The following is a 14,904-nucleotide window of genomic DNA, read 5'->3' on the forward strand; positions in this document are numbered from 1 at the left end:
AGTGGTTTGCCATTTCCTTCTCCAACTTGTTTTATAGAGGAGGAAACTGAGGCAAACAAGGTGAAGTAACTTACTTAGGGTCACACAGCTAGTGAGTGTTTGAGGCCAGACTTAATTTAGGAAGATTTCTTCCTGACTCCAGACCTAGAGCTATGGTATCATATAGCTGCCCCTCATCTTGAGATAAAATCTAGCATCAGTCATTACTAGCCTCATGATCCCAGGTATATCTCTTATCCTTCAGTTTCATAAACTATAAAATAGGAGTCATAACAACACCTACATCCCAGGGTCTTGGGAAAATCAAATGAGATATTTGTAAAGAATTTATTAGCACATACTAGGCACCTAATAAAAATGTTTAGTTGCTCCCTTCCTTACTTCCTTGCATTTGTTGAACCTTCTGGGCCATCTAGTCCAAACCTCTCTTTTCACAGAGGAGAAAACTGAACCCCAGAGAAGTAAAGTAAGGTTACATAGATAGTAAGTGGCCGAGGAATAGATAGAGCTCGAGTCTTTCTCCTCTATAATAATTCTACACAGGAATTGAGTTCCAGTTATCAAAAGACCACCAAATTGTAATTTGTTTCTCTTTAAGCCCAACTTTAAATAAGAGTTGTTACTGGTGGTTAAAACTAGTGATCCAAGACTGGCCAGGACATAAAGCAAGTTCTCATCTTTCATCTTTATATACTGTTTGTATTAATTTGGCTGCTGTGTATGACATGTAAACTGGCATCAGTCTTCCAGGATCAGTCCATCTTTAGAAAAGGTATTATATACAAGTTATAGAAACAAATACAGAAATGGCAAGAGAAAGCATCCACAGATTTTTCCTTTAACATCAGAAGGCTTAGAGTGTCTTATTTGAGAAGAAATATGGGGGTATTTCCCTTAAAGAGTATAGGACCAGTTTTGAAAAGTGGATATCCTATTTCTTACATCTGCTTATCACATCTTTGGTGACCCATTTCTAGATACAGACGAAATTAGGATGGTATTAGTTCCTGCTCCAATCCAAATCAAATAAACAGAACCCTTCTAATTTAATCTCAAGTTACAGTAATTTGTTGAGCACCACAACTTCTCTGTATGCTATCAAGCTCTTCTTCACTGTGGAGTGATAAGAGCTCCTGAGATCAAAAAGGTCATCCCTTGGTGGTTGTGATTCCAGCCATGAATGAGTAATGATAGGCATCAGTGGAAGAACTACTCATACTATTTAAGTTATCTATCCTTAAATAGAAAGGGAAAAGTGAGGATCCATAACATGAATTCTCATCCCAGGTCCATTATGGCTTAGTTTTGTGACTTCTTTCAAGTTATATGTAGGGACTTCCGGCTAAGATGGCGGCGTGGAGGCAGACAGCTGCTTGAGCTCCTCGCTTTCTCTCAGAACTTACTTCATGACAAGCCTCAGACTTAATGCTTGACCCAGAAAGAAATCCACAAATTATCACCAAGAGAAGACATCCTTGAAAGTCGCCAGAAAAGGTCTGTGTTTGTTCGGGGGAGGGTCAATCAGACTGGGCGCAGACTGAGGGCAGACAGCCAGAGCAAGACAGGCAGCTCACACAGCTCAGACTGGAGGGGGAGGGGTGTGATCTCTGCAGTTTCTGCGAAAGGGCTTTTGCCCCAGTGTGGATGCTCCGTCTTGGCAGCAAGCCAGGAGCCACGGAGAGGGTGTAAACACCGGAGGTGAAGATTAAAACCCCAGAAAGCCAGCGTCTCTCAGAGCCCGGCCATCCCCAACCCCCACCTGGACTGACTCGGTGCGTTCTCGGAGCCTCAGAGCCCAGACTCAGTACAGTCATTGCTGTTCTGTTAGTGGCTCTCTGCTGCCCTATCCCCAGTCTGTAGAGGAAGCCCATTAATAACATCCAGCCCTATCCCCCGCAAAACAGACCAATTGCTTCTCTTGTCAGTTTGTTTTCTTTGATTCTGACAAAATGAATAAAAAATTCAAAAGGGCTCTAACCATTGACAGCTTTTGTGTGGAGAGGGAGCAGACTTCAAATGCTGAGGAGACTAGGAACAGACTGTCCCCAGATGTATCCCCTGGGAGGGATATAAGCTGCTCCTCAATACAAAAGAACCTCATAGAGGAAATCAAAAAGGCTCTCACAAGAGAGCTGGAAGAGAAATGGGAAAAGGAAAGGGAAGCTTTGCAAGAGAGCCTGGAGAAGTCATCCCATGCATTCAAAGACAGAATGGATAAAGAAATCAAATCATTGAGAAACAAGATTAGTGAGCTGGAAAAGGTAAACAACTCCAAGGAAAACAGGATTAGTGAGCTGGAAAAAGAAATCAGCTCTCTAAAAAATAAAATGGATAAAATGGAAAAAAATTCCATAGAAGATAAAAACTCAATTGGACAATTACAAAGAGATATAAAAAAAGTGAGTGAAGAAAATACATCATTGAAAATTAGACTGGAACAAGTAGAAATGAATGACTCAAGGAGAAACCAAGAGGGAGTCAAGCAAAACCAGAGAAATGAAACAATTGAAAAGACTGTCAAGTACCTTACCAGAAAGACAACAGACCTGGAAAACAGATCCAGGAGAGACAATTTGAGAATAATCGGACTCCCTGAAAAATGGGAGGAAAAAAAGAGCTTGGACACCATTTTCGAGGAAATTATCAAAGAGAACTGCCCAGACGTTTTGGAAACAGAGGGTAAAATAGACATTGAGAAAATTCATCGATCACCTACTGAAAGGGACCCTAAAATCAAAACGCCAAGAAATATAGTGGCCAAGTTCAAGAACCATCAGACAAAGGAAAAGATATTGGAAGCTGCTAGAAAAAAACAATTCAGATATGGAGGATCCACAATAAGGATAACCCAGGATCTAGCAGCGTCCACATTAAAAGAACGCAGGGCCTGGAACATGATATTCCGAAAGGCTAAGGAACTTGGTATGCAGCCAAGAATAACTTACCCAGCAAGAATGAGCATCGTTTTCCAGGGAAGAAGATGGACATTTAACGAAATAAATGAATTCCATCTATTTTTGATGAAAAAACCAGACCTACATAAGAGGTTTGATCTTCAAATACAGAACTCAAGAGACTTCTAAAAAAGGTAAAAAGAAATCTTGAGAACTATACTTCTGTCAAAAAAATATGTAAAGAACATATGTACAATTTGTCTTAGAAAATAGAGGTGGAAAGGAGATTATATCATAAAAAAGTACAAAGTGGTGGTACTACATCTCATGAAGAGGCAAAGGTAACCTATTATATCTGAGAGAAAGAAAGGAGGGAGATGAACATAGCGTGTATCAATAGACATATTCGATTTATGGTGAAACTTCTTCCACTTCATTGAAAAGTGAAAGGGAAGGAGTAAGCTAAGGGGAAGGGAATACAGTAATTTCGAGGAAAAGGGGTAAAATAAGGGGAGGATCTTTAAGGTGGGGGAGGGATCCTAAAAAGGGAGGGCTGTAAAAAGCAAGTGGTGTTTACCAGTTTAATACTGGATAGGAGGGTAAAAGGGAAGGAAAGGGGAAAAGCATAAGCAGGGGTTAATAGGATGGCAAGCAATATAGAATTAGTCCTTCTAACCATAAATGTGAATGGGGCAAACTGCCTCATAAAGAGGAAGCAGTTAGCAGACTGGATTAAAAGTCAGAATCCTACTATATGTTGTTTACAGGAAACACACCTGAAACAGGATGAGACATTCAAACTAAAAGTAAAAGGGTGGAGCAGAATCTATTATGCTTCAGGCAAAACCAAAAAAGCAGGAGTAGCCATCCTCATCTCAGATCAAGCAAAAACAAAAATTGATCTAATTAAAAGAGATAAGGAAGGGCATTATATCCTGCTAAAGGGAAGCATCAATAGTGAAGCAGTATCAATATTAAACATGTATGCACCAAGTGGTGCAGCATCTAAATTCTTAAAAGAGAAATTAAGAGAGCTGCAAGAGGAAATAGATAGCAAAACTATAATAGCGGGAGATCTCAACCTTGCACTCTCAGAATTAGATAAATCAAACCACAAAATAAATAAGAAAGAAGTCAAAGAGGTAAATAGAATACTAGAAAAGTTTGATATGATAGATCTTTGGCGAAAGCTAAATGGAGACAGAAAGGAATATACTTTCTTCTCAGCAGTTCATGGAACCTATACAAAAATTGATCATATACTAGGGCATAAAAACCTCAAAATCAAATGCAGTAAGGCAGAAATAGTAAATGCATCCTTTTCAGACCATAATGCAATCAAAATAACATTTAATAAAAAGCCAGGGGAAAATAGACCAAAAAATAATTGGAAACTAAATAATCTTATACTAAAGAATGATTGGGTAAAACAGCAAATCATAGACATAATTAATAACTTCACCCAAGAAAATGACAATAATGAGACATCATACCAAAATGTGTGGGATACAGCCAAAGCAGTAATTAGGGGAAGTTTTATATCTCTACAGGCCTACCTGCACAAAATAGAGAAAGAGAGGGCCAACGAATTGGGTTTACAACTAAAATTGCTAGAAAAGGAACAAATTAAAAACCCCCAGACAAACACAAAACTTGAAATTCAAAAAATAAAAGGTGAGATTAATAAAATTGAAAGTAAAAAAACTATTGAATTAATTAATAAAACTAAGAGTTGGTTTTATGAAAAAACCAACAAAATAGACAAACCCTTAGTAAACCTGATTAAAAAAAGGAAAGAAAAAAAGCAAATTGATAGTCTTGAAAATGAAAAGGGTGAACTCACCACTAATGAAGAGGAAATTAGAACAATAGTTAGGAGCTACTTTGCTCAACTTTATGCCGATAAATTCGATAACTTAAATGAAATGGAAGAATACCTTCAAAAATATAGCTTGCCCAGATTAACAGAGGAAGAAGTAAGTAGTTTAAATAGTCCCATCTCAGAAAAAGAAATAGACCAAGCTATTAACCAACTTCCTAAGAAAAAGTCCCCAGGACCAGATGGATTTACAGGTGAATTCTACCAAACATTTAAAGAACAACTAACTCCAATGCTATGTAAACTATTTGAAAAAATAGGGATTGAAGGAGTCCTACCAAATTCCTTCTATGACACAGACATGGTACTGATACCTAAACCAGGTAGATCGAAAACTGAGAAAGAAAACTATAGACCAATTTCCTTAATGAATATTGATGCTAAAATCTTAAATAAGATATTAGCAAATAGACTTCAGAAAATCATCCCCAGGATAATACACTATGACCAAGTGGGATTTATACCAGGAATGCAGGGATGGTTTAATATTAGGAAAACTATTAGTATAATTGACCATATTAATAATCAAATTAATAAAAACCATATGATCATCTCAATAGATGCAGAAAAGGCATTTGATAAAATCCAACATCCATTCCTACTAAAAACGCTTGAGAGTATAGGAATAAATGGACTATTCCTTAAAATAATAAGGAGCATATATTTAAAACCTTCAGTAAACATCATATGTAATGGTGATAAACTAGAACCTTTCCCTGTAAGATCAGGAGTGAAACAAGGTTGCCCACTATCACCATTACTATTCAATATAGTACTAGAAACTCTAGCCTTGGCAATAAGAGCCGAGAAAGAGATCCAAGGAATTAGAGTAGGAAATGAAGAAATCAAATTGTCACTTTTCGCAGATGACATGATGGTATACTTAGAGAACCCCAAAGACTCTGCTAAAAAGCTATTAGAAATAATTCAGAATTTTAGCAAAGTCGCAGGATACAAAATAAATCCACATAAATCCTCAGGATTTTTATACATTACCAACACAATCCAACAGCAAGAGATACAAAGAGAAATTCCATTCAAAATAACAGTCGATAGTATCAAATATTTGGGAATATATCTACCAAAGGAGAGTCAGGAATTATATGAGCAAAATTACAAAACACTTGCCACAAAAATAAAGTCAGATTTAAATAATTGGAAAGACATTCAATGTTCTTGGATAGGCCGAGCGAATATAATAAAGATGACAATACTCCCCAAACTAATCTATTTATTTAGTGCTATACCAATCAGACTCCCAAGAAACTATTTTAATGACCTAGAAAAAATAACAACAAAATTCATATGGAAGAATAAAAGGTCGAGAATTGCAAGGGAACTAATGAAAAAAAAGTCAGAGGAAGGTGGTCTAAGTGTACCTGATTTAAAGCTATATTATAAAGCAACAGTCACCAAAACCATTTGGTATTGGCTAAGAAATAGACTAGTTGATCAGTGGCATAGGTTAGGTTCACAGGACAAGATAGTGAATAAAAATAGCAATCTAATCTTTGACAAACCCAAAGATCCCCAATTTTGGGATAAGAATTCATTATTTGACAAAAACTGCTGGGAAAACTGGAAATTAGTATGGCAGAAACTAGGCATGGACCCACATTTAACACCACATACTAAGATTAGATCACAATGGGTCCAAGATTTAGGCATAAAGAACGAAATCATAAATAAATTGGAGGAACATGGGATGGTTTACCTCTCAGACTTGTGGAGGAGGAAGGAGTTTGTGTCCAAGGGAGAACTAGAGACCATTATTGATCACAAAATAGAACATTTTGATTACACCAAATTAAAAAGTTTCTGCACAAACAAAACTAATGCAAACAAGATTAGAAGGGAAGTAACAAATTGGGAAAAAATTTTTACAGTTAAAGGTTCTGATAAAGGCCTCATCTCCAAAATATACAGAGAATTGACTTTAATTTATAAGAAATCAAGCCATTCTCCAATTGATAAATGGTCAAAGGATATGAACAGACAATTTTCAGATGATGAAATTAAAACTATTTCCACTCATATGAAAGAGTGTTCCAAATCACTATTGATCAGAGAAATGCAAATTAAGACAACTCTGAGGTATCATTACACACCTGTCAGATTGGCTAAGATGACAGGAACAAATAACGATGAATGTTGGAGGGGCTGTGGGAAAACTGGGACACTGATGCATTGTTGGTGGAGTTGTGAAAGAATCCAACCATTCTGGAGAGCAATCTGGAATTATGCCCAAAAAGTTATCAAAATGTGCATACCCTTTGACCCAGCCATACTACTACTGGGCTTATACCCCAAGGAACTACTAGAGAAGGGAAAGGGTCCTGTATGTGCCAAAATGTTTGTGGCAGCCCTTTTCATAGTGGCTAGAAGCTGGAAGATGAATGGATGTCCATCAATTGGAGAATGGTTGGGTAAACTATGGTATATGAATGTTATGGAATATTACTGTTCTATAAGAAATGACCAACAGGAGAAATACAGAGAGGCTTGGAGAGACTTACATCAACTGATGCTGAGTGAAACGAGCAGAACCAGAAGATCATTATACACTTCAACAATGATACTGTACGAGGATGTATGCTGATGGAAGTGGATTTCTTCAACATAGAGAAGAGCTAATCCAATTCCAATTGATTAATGATGGACAGAACCAGCTACATCCAGAAAAGGACTGGGAAATGAATGTAAACTGTTATTTTTACCTTCTGAATCCAATTCTTCCTGTGCAACAAAAAATTCGGTTCTACACACATATATTGTATCTAAATTATACTGTAATATATTTAACATATATAAGACTGCTTGCCATCAGGGGGAGGGGGTTGGGGGAGGAAGGGAAAAAATCTGAATAGAAGTAAGTGCAAGGGATAATGTTGTAAAAAATTACCCATGCATATGTACTGTCAAAAAATGTTATAATTATAAAATAAAATAAAAAATTTAAAAAAAAAAAAAAAAAAGTTATATGTAGAAAGAGCTAAAAAGAACCCTGTGTTTAACTGACAAGGAAATCAGTGCCTAGAGAATGGGGCAATTTGCTCAAAGTGTCACTGTCCTAGAGAGAATGGTTACCCTGTAGAACACAAAGTGGGCACGTTGTGGAGAAATCAGATTTGGAAGTAGGAAACTGAGTCCAAGTCCCTCTGCCAGCACAAATTCGCTGTATGACTTTGAGTAAGTCAATTCACTTCTCTGTTTAGTGAGTCTCAGTTTCCTCATCTGTAAAAGGAGCTAAAGAAGGAAATTATGACAAAACACTGTAATATCTTTGCCAAGAAAACCCCATATGGGGAAACACTCAGCCATGGCTGAAACAAATGAACAACAAATCTCTAAGGTGGAATGGCATCTAAAAGATCAGCTAGTTCAACCTATGCTAGAACAGGAGAATCCTCTTAGTCCCAGGAAGTCCATTCCCCTGTCCTTAGAGAAAAAGGGTACCTGGCAAACAAGTACTGGAATAGAAATAGCACAAGTCCATATTGCTGATTAAAGACAAGGATCCAGGTCTCCAGTTTCTAATTCAGTGTATATTCTGCATGGTGCCTCTGTAATCATTCAATATCTTTGTGTTTCAATTTTCTTCTTTCTTACCTACCTCACAGGGTTGTTGTGAGACACAGACAAGAAAATATGAATGCAAAATGTAAATGTAATGGTCTTATTTCTATGTATGGTTTATACTTTTTAACATAAGTGATGTCTTTCTTCTTTGATATTTAGTGACTTTGAAGGGAAGGAATTTTTCTCAAGTGACACATTTTTTATTTTGGTAGCATGCCTCGTTCACAGATTGTAGTTCAGCAGTGAATCTGAGTGGGTTTATTCCAACATATTTTTTTAAGATGAGAAAAGCCAGGATTGTAGTTAGTCTTACAAATGCTGGTTCTGCAGTTTGGGTATCCAAAGAGTATCTGCTTTGTTTTTTTTTTTCCATTTTAGAAATTGATTAGATCCTTCTGAAGAGTCAAAGAAATCATTCTCTCAGAGAGAGAGAGCACATCTCTAACTTCCCCATGTTTGTCACCCATTACATATGTGTATATATATGTCCTCATAATAATATTTATATGACAAATTCAGCATTTACATCTTCTCATCTGAACCTTACATAAGGACTTTTAGAAAAGTACTATACACTATATAGACTGAATGTGGATCAAAGCATAGTATTTTCACTTTTTTGGTTGTTGTTTGTTTCTATTTTTTTTCCTTTCTTGTGTCTTTTTCCATTTTCATCTGATATTTTGGGCAGCATGACGATTATGGAAATATATTTAAAAGAATTTTACATGTTTAACATATATCTGATTATTGACTTGAGGAACGGGGAGGTAGAGAAAGGAAGAAAAAATTGAGACACAAGGTTTTACAAAAGTAAATGTTGAAAACTATCTTTCATGTATTTAGAAAAATAAAATACTATTTAAAAAGAAAATGAGATATTAAAAAAAGAAAAGCACTATATGTATTATCATCCTCATTTTAAATAGAGGAAAAAGTAAAGCTTCTGTAAGATAGGTGATTTCCCCATGTCATGTCAAAGGCATAATTTAAACCTGTCTCCCTAAATACAAATCCTGTCCTCCATCTGAGCTGCTTCATGAGCCTCTCTAAAACCTGAAATTTATTGCTATAGTCATCATCAGTTTCATTGTAATGTATGTCAGTCAAAACTCATATGAATCTAATGTATACAAGAAAAAATTTGAGAACATTTTCGGGAAAAAAAAGACTACATCAATTCCTCAGAAACACCATAAGTTAAAGGGAATTCCTTGATTGCATTTTTGATCTTAGCTTCCGTTTGGTTGTAAATGGCTCTTCCTTCAAAGTGTGATGTTGGAGAAAGTTTATTTTACTCATTTCCTATTTCTTAAACTCTCTTCCCTCTCTCTTTCTCTTCAGAAATTAAGCCACATAAGTTATATAGAATAAGAAGTATATGAGAGAAACAGATATAGAGACACACAAAGGCAGTGGAGAGAAATAAACAGAGGAGAGCATTCATGCTACCCATAGGAAAATTCTCAGCTGTTGTTTTAGGTCATAGAAATCCTGATGCCCCATTTTCCATCCAGTGATATAAATCTATAAAAATAAAGAAAAATATAACAAGACTTTGATAACTGTGGGTAGAAATTTAACATGTGGACTATGATCTATATTTTCTAAGCTGATTATCAATTATCTCTTCCAAGAAGAATTTGGTATTTAAAGGGGAAAAAAAGAAGTTTGAGATTTATTCAGGTTTCAGGAGGTCATGTAGAGAAAATATTGTAACTTGGAACAATTCACCTAAATTCTTTAAGGTACTGTTAAATGAGAATTATATTTCTGTTTCTGTCTTGAAGGAAGGTAGGAAACAGGCATTTATTTGGTGATTTATTATGTGCCAGACACTGTGCTAATATGGTGAGGTTTTTTCAAGGAACAAATGAAATTATGTATGTTAAAGCTCTTTGTAAGCAATAGAGCTCTATATCTGTGTATAAGTATATTTATATTTATGAGCTATTATTATTTCTCTGTCACATGTCCTTTTTAAAAAATCCCCTTAAACAGCAATAATTTCAGCTTTCATCCTTTTGTTCAAAGACAGGCAAAGACTTCCTTGTGTCAGTACATAGTCTTTTCAATTAGTTTTACCATAAACTAGAATGGCTTTAGAAGGGGGAAAAAAAAGTATTATATTTGCTTCTCCTTGTAGACTCCCTGAATTATGATGACAGAACAATGTAAAGATTGAGGCTGGGGACTTATAGCCAAACTCACAGTTATCATGGTAACCATGGGATAAGACTAGAATAGATCATTGAAATTCACAGACAATTCTCAAACCTCGTTAAGGTGTGAAGGGAACTGATGAGTCAATACTTCCAACATTCTCCCCACCAGACCTTTTACCAGAGCTGCTAACATGTAGCAAGGTTGTCTGATTAGATTTCTTATTCATTTTTTCCTCCTTTTTCTGCCTTTTTGCTAGATAGGCTAATGAGGAAGGAAATGACCAAGAAGCAAGAGCATATATTTTAAAGAGGAGAAATAAAATGCCTGCCAGGCCAGAAGCAACCTACGGATAAGCAGAAGATGATTACATATAATAATGATTCTGAATCTTTGCAATCTTGCCAGTTTTACCCCTCCACATCTCTTGTCCCCATTTCTCTCCACTAATTCCACAGCTGCTTCAGATCAGACCTTCCTCACCTCTCTCCTAGACTTGTGGTAGCCTTCTAATTGGTCTCCCTGCTTCCCTTATTGAATCTGTCCTTCACACAGATGCCAAAGTGCATCTGAATATGTCACTCTTCCCATCCAAGATGCATCAGTGGCTCCATATTGTCGGTAGAATAGGGTAAAAACCCTTCTGTTTAGCATTTAGAACCCTTAATGTTCTGATTCCAACTTTTCTTTCCAAGTTGATAATACATTATTCCCCTCAAACATTCTTTACTTAAAGCAGATCTGCTTACTTGCCATTCCTAATGCTCAAAATTCCATCTTCTACCTTCATATTTTTTTACACAGACTGTGTTCCATGTCCAGAATTATCTCAAAACCTATATTTACTTAATCTGTGAAGAGATATTTCCCTTTACCACTTCACAGGATAATGTAAAATCCTTGAAGTAAGGAACTGTCTCACTTTTGTATTTCTATCCTCAATATTTGACACATAATAAATGTTTCACAAATGCTGTTTGATTTGTATCTTCCCCAGTATTTCTATAAATTTGTTTTTGGTTAGTCCTTTAAGTTGTGTGTCTAATTCTTCATTACCCCATTTGGAGTTTTCTTGGCAAAGACACTGGAGTAGTTTGCCATTTCCTATTCCATTTCATTTTTATAGATGAGGAAACTGAGGCAAACATGGTTAAATGACTTGTACAGAATCACACAGTTAGTAAATGTCTGAAGCCAGACTTGACCTCAGATCTTCCAGACTCCAGATCCAGTCCTCTATCCACTGTACAACCCAGCTGTCCCATTCTACAGATAGTGCTTAAAATGTATGAGTAGAATAGAAGATCCTTGATATGGCCATTTTCAGGTTCTTCTCCTTCCTTCCTACTGTAAACAAAATTTATAAGCAAGAAGTGTCAGCCATCTACTCCCTCAGTGAGGTGTATCCATGTTAGATCCATTCTGATTTAGGAAGTGTTTCAATTGTATACATTTTGTAAAGAACTCCATGACTTTGGGGGGAGATTTATATTTATCTCACTTCTCCTTGACTCCATCCTCTGATGCTAGGGAGCTGGTCAACATCTTCTTTGTGAAAGTCCTTCATACACAATAAAACCTCAATAGAATAGACTTCTCAAATTAGAATATTCCTTTGCTTTGGTAGGGGAAGAGGGGAAAGCAGGGGAAACACTAAGCTGAAAATACCTTGGTTCTCTTTGTTAAACAATTGAATAGCATAATCAGAACTTCATAGAACTTTTTTTTGTCTTAAAAACAGATTTTTTTGAAGTACTTTAGAAATCACTATTTTATTTTTTATATTTTAATTGCCAGGTAAGTAAAAGCAGGCAGTACCAGTGGTAGGGTTTTTGATGAGCTAAATACAAATAATTCCATCTCTTTTTTAGAAAGACTTCCACAAGGGAACACACAATAGGACAACTTAAAAAGAAGCAATAGTATAGTAAAAGTTAAGTTTCATATCAGGTAGGCCTTGACCAACTATATCCATCATATATAATCCATTTTGGACAAAAGGTTGTCCCAGAATAATTATCCCAGTCAAATGATTACAGGAGCTCATCTTCCTGCCTCATCTCATTCCTTGGCATTTTCCCTTCTAGTTCTAGGACAAAACACTCAGAATAATGCAGAGTTAACTCTAGATCTTCCTCTGGGCAGGAGAGGAATTTCATTTGAGCTTTTTGAAATATTCAGACACTCACCAATATCACCTTTGTGTCTCTTGTCTTTCCCTAGGAACAAAGGATAGCTTTTTCATGATCATTTATTTAGTGGTTCTGTTTTTTATTGTTAACAAATGTGAAAGACCTTAGAAAACCCCATGGGGCTTGTATGGTATTTTTTTTCAGTTACAGGGGGAAAACTGTAAGACATTTTTTAGCCTCTAGTCCCAGAAGAGAAAGACTAACTTAGGAGAATAGATACGAAAGTGAGAAATAGATGAATCTAAAGACAGTGAGCAGTTAAAGCAAAGAAGGGTGCTAATTTGGGAGCCCTACTAGAGCTTCACCCTTAAAGCCACCATCTCGTACTGGAAAGCATTCAGCTCAGTCACCCACTTTGCTGGAATCAGCATGAATCACTTGTTGTGGGAATAGCTCCCTGTCCCAGTGCCAGGGTAGCAAAGTCAGAGAGACTTGACAGTCCAAGTCAGAATTCTGAATGAATATATTTTCCCCAAGAAATAGTGTTCACATGGTACTATAGTACTGTTAGTATAATATTGTGTTTTTATTATTATTAACAATACTTCTATTTTTGATAAAGATTATAATTAATTTGTAGAAGTCTCAAGTTTTCTGAATCCAGGTCCAATCATCTGTATAACATTATTTCCCAGACTCTAGCTTACAGATTGGTAGTAGTTAATAGCGACTTTTTTAAACCAAATCTACCAAATATATGCCCCTATTTTCTAACCTCTATGTCTTTGTTCTTTCTTTTCCCTCAAAAACAAATGACTTTCCTCCAATATCTGTTCCTATTTAAATCCAAATGCTCTCTTCCTTGAAGTATGCCTTGGTCTCCTTTATGAGAAGTGATCATCCCTCCTCTCTCTCATAACACTTTATACCTCTCATTCAATCCCCCAAATTTATTTTGACCAATAGGATTATCAAGTAATATCTGTTTCTCTTTCTCCCTTGTTTTCTAAACATCTTCACTGAGAATTCCCTATATCAATGAAATCACAAGTTCAATATGATTATCATCTTTAGCCTGTTCATAGACGAAACTTTAATGTTCATCTATGATTTACTTTGCATAAAGAATTTAACATAGAAGTCTAACTAGACCTTTTCTTTCCTATCATGTACATTCTTCCAGAGTAAACTTGAGGCTGGACTCAAAGGTTAGGAAACTGAGGCCCAGAAAGATTTAATGATTAATTCAAAGTAACACAAGTAACAAATAATAGGCAGAGGCTGGATTTGAATCCAGGTCATATGATTCCAAGTTCATTATTCATTATCTTACTCAGTATAATTTATAAGTGTTACATAAGTATAATTATTTTAATTTTAATCATCTTGATTCCCATTACTATTAACTAAGTTGAGGAAGGATAAAAGGCATGCTACTTTGTGCTTGGCTGGAACTCTTCAAGACTGAAGAGCAGAGAGCAAATTTAAGGGCAATCACACTCTTTAAAGAAATTTTTATTAAACTTGATGATATTAGAATAGAATAAAAATATTGTAATTTTAAAAATTACAGAATTGTCATTTTAGTCTATTCCTTATGAGTTAACTGTTTATACTTGGTAGTAAAGGTATTTTGTAGTGGTGCTCTTTAAAACAAGAACATTGGACAGAAAGAAGTCAGTTCTGAGATTTAAACAAGAATCAGAGAAAAGATAATCCTTTGAATTATGCCCTCTGACTTTTTTTCTTGTTATAGCATCACATACATTTTTTTCATCAGGAGCCACTCAAACTTTCTAAAAGTTAGCACTTAAAGTCACAAAGGATGGAGCACTTTAATTGATCAGACATTATATTTCTTATTCTTCTGCTATCTTCTAATGAGAACTTAGTTATATGATGGAAGCTTCTTTAGAAATTTCCTTCAGATTTTATAAGCTCATTAAAAACTAACCTTCAAACACTTAGAATTCATATGATCATGAACAAGCTACTTAACCTTTCAGATCTGTTTCCTCATCCTATATAGACAGGGACAGTAATATTCTCACTAACTACTGTATGTACCTTACAGGGTTGTTGTTAAGAAATCATAAAGCGTTATTCCATTAAGGATCTATGATTGCCTCTGTGCAAAGAGAACCTGAAGAAGATAAGCTTTAGAGAGCTGTCAGAACCTCAGAAAGGTAGTTAATTTGTCCAAATCACATAGCTCTTAAATGGTGTAAAGGAGGGTTTAAACTAAGTGCATCCTCTT

The 14,904-nt window shown here is 35.8% G+C and overlaps 1 protein-coding gene across 3 annotated transcripts in view; it reads left to right on the forward strand.

The window, feature by feature from the left end:
* BACH2 (BTB domain and CNC homolog 2) overlaps nt 1-14,904 on the forward strand; it is a 425,828-nt gene that overhangs the window by 233,398 nt on the left and 177,526 nt on the right. The gene's annotated exons all lie outside the window — the stretch shown is intronic.

Source organism: Sminthopsis crassicaudata, chromosome 4, assembly GCF_048593235.1.
Source record: "Sminthopsis crassicaudata isolate SCR6 chromosome 4, ASM4859323v1, whole genome shotgun sequence".
NCBI lineage: Eukaryota > Metazoa > Chordata > Mammalia > Dasyuromorphia > Dasyuridae > Sminthopsis > Sminthopsis crassicaudata.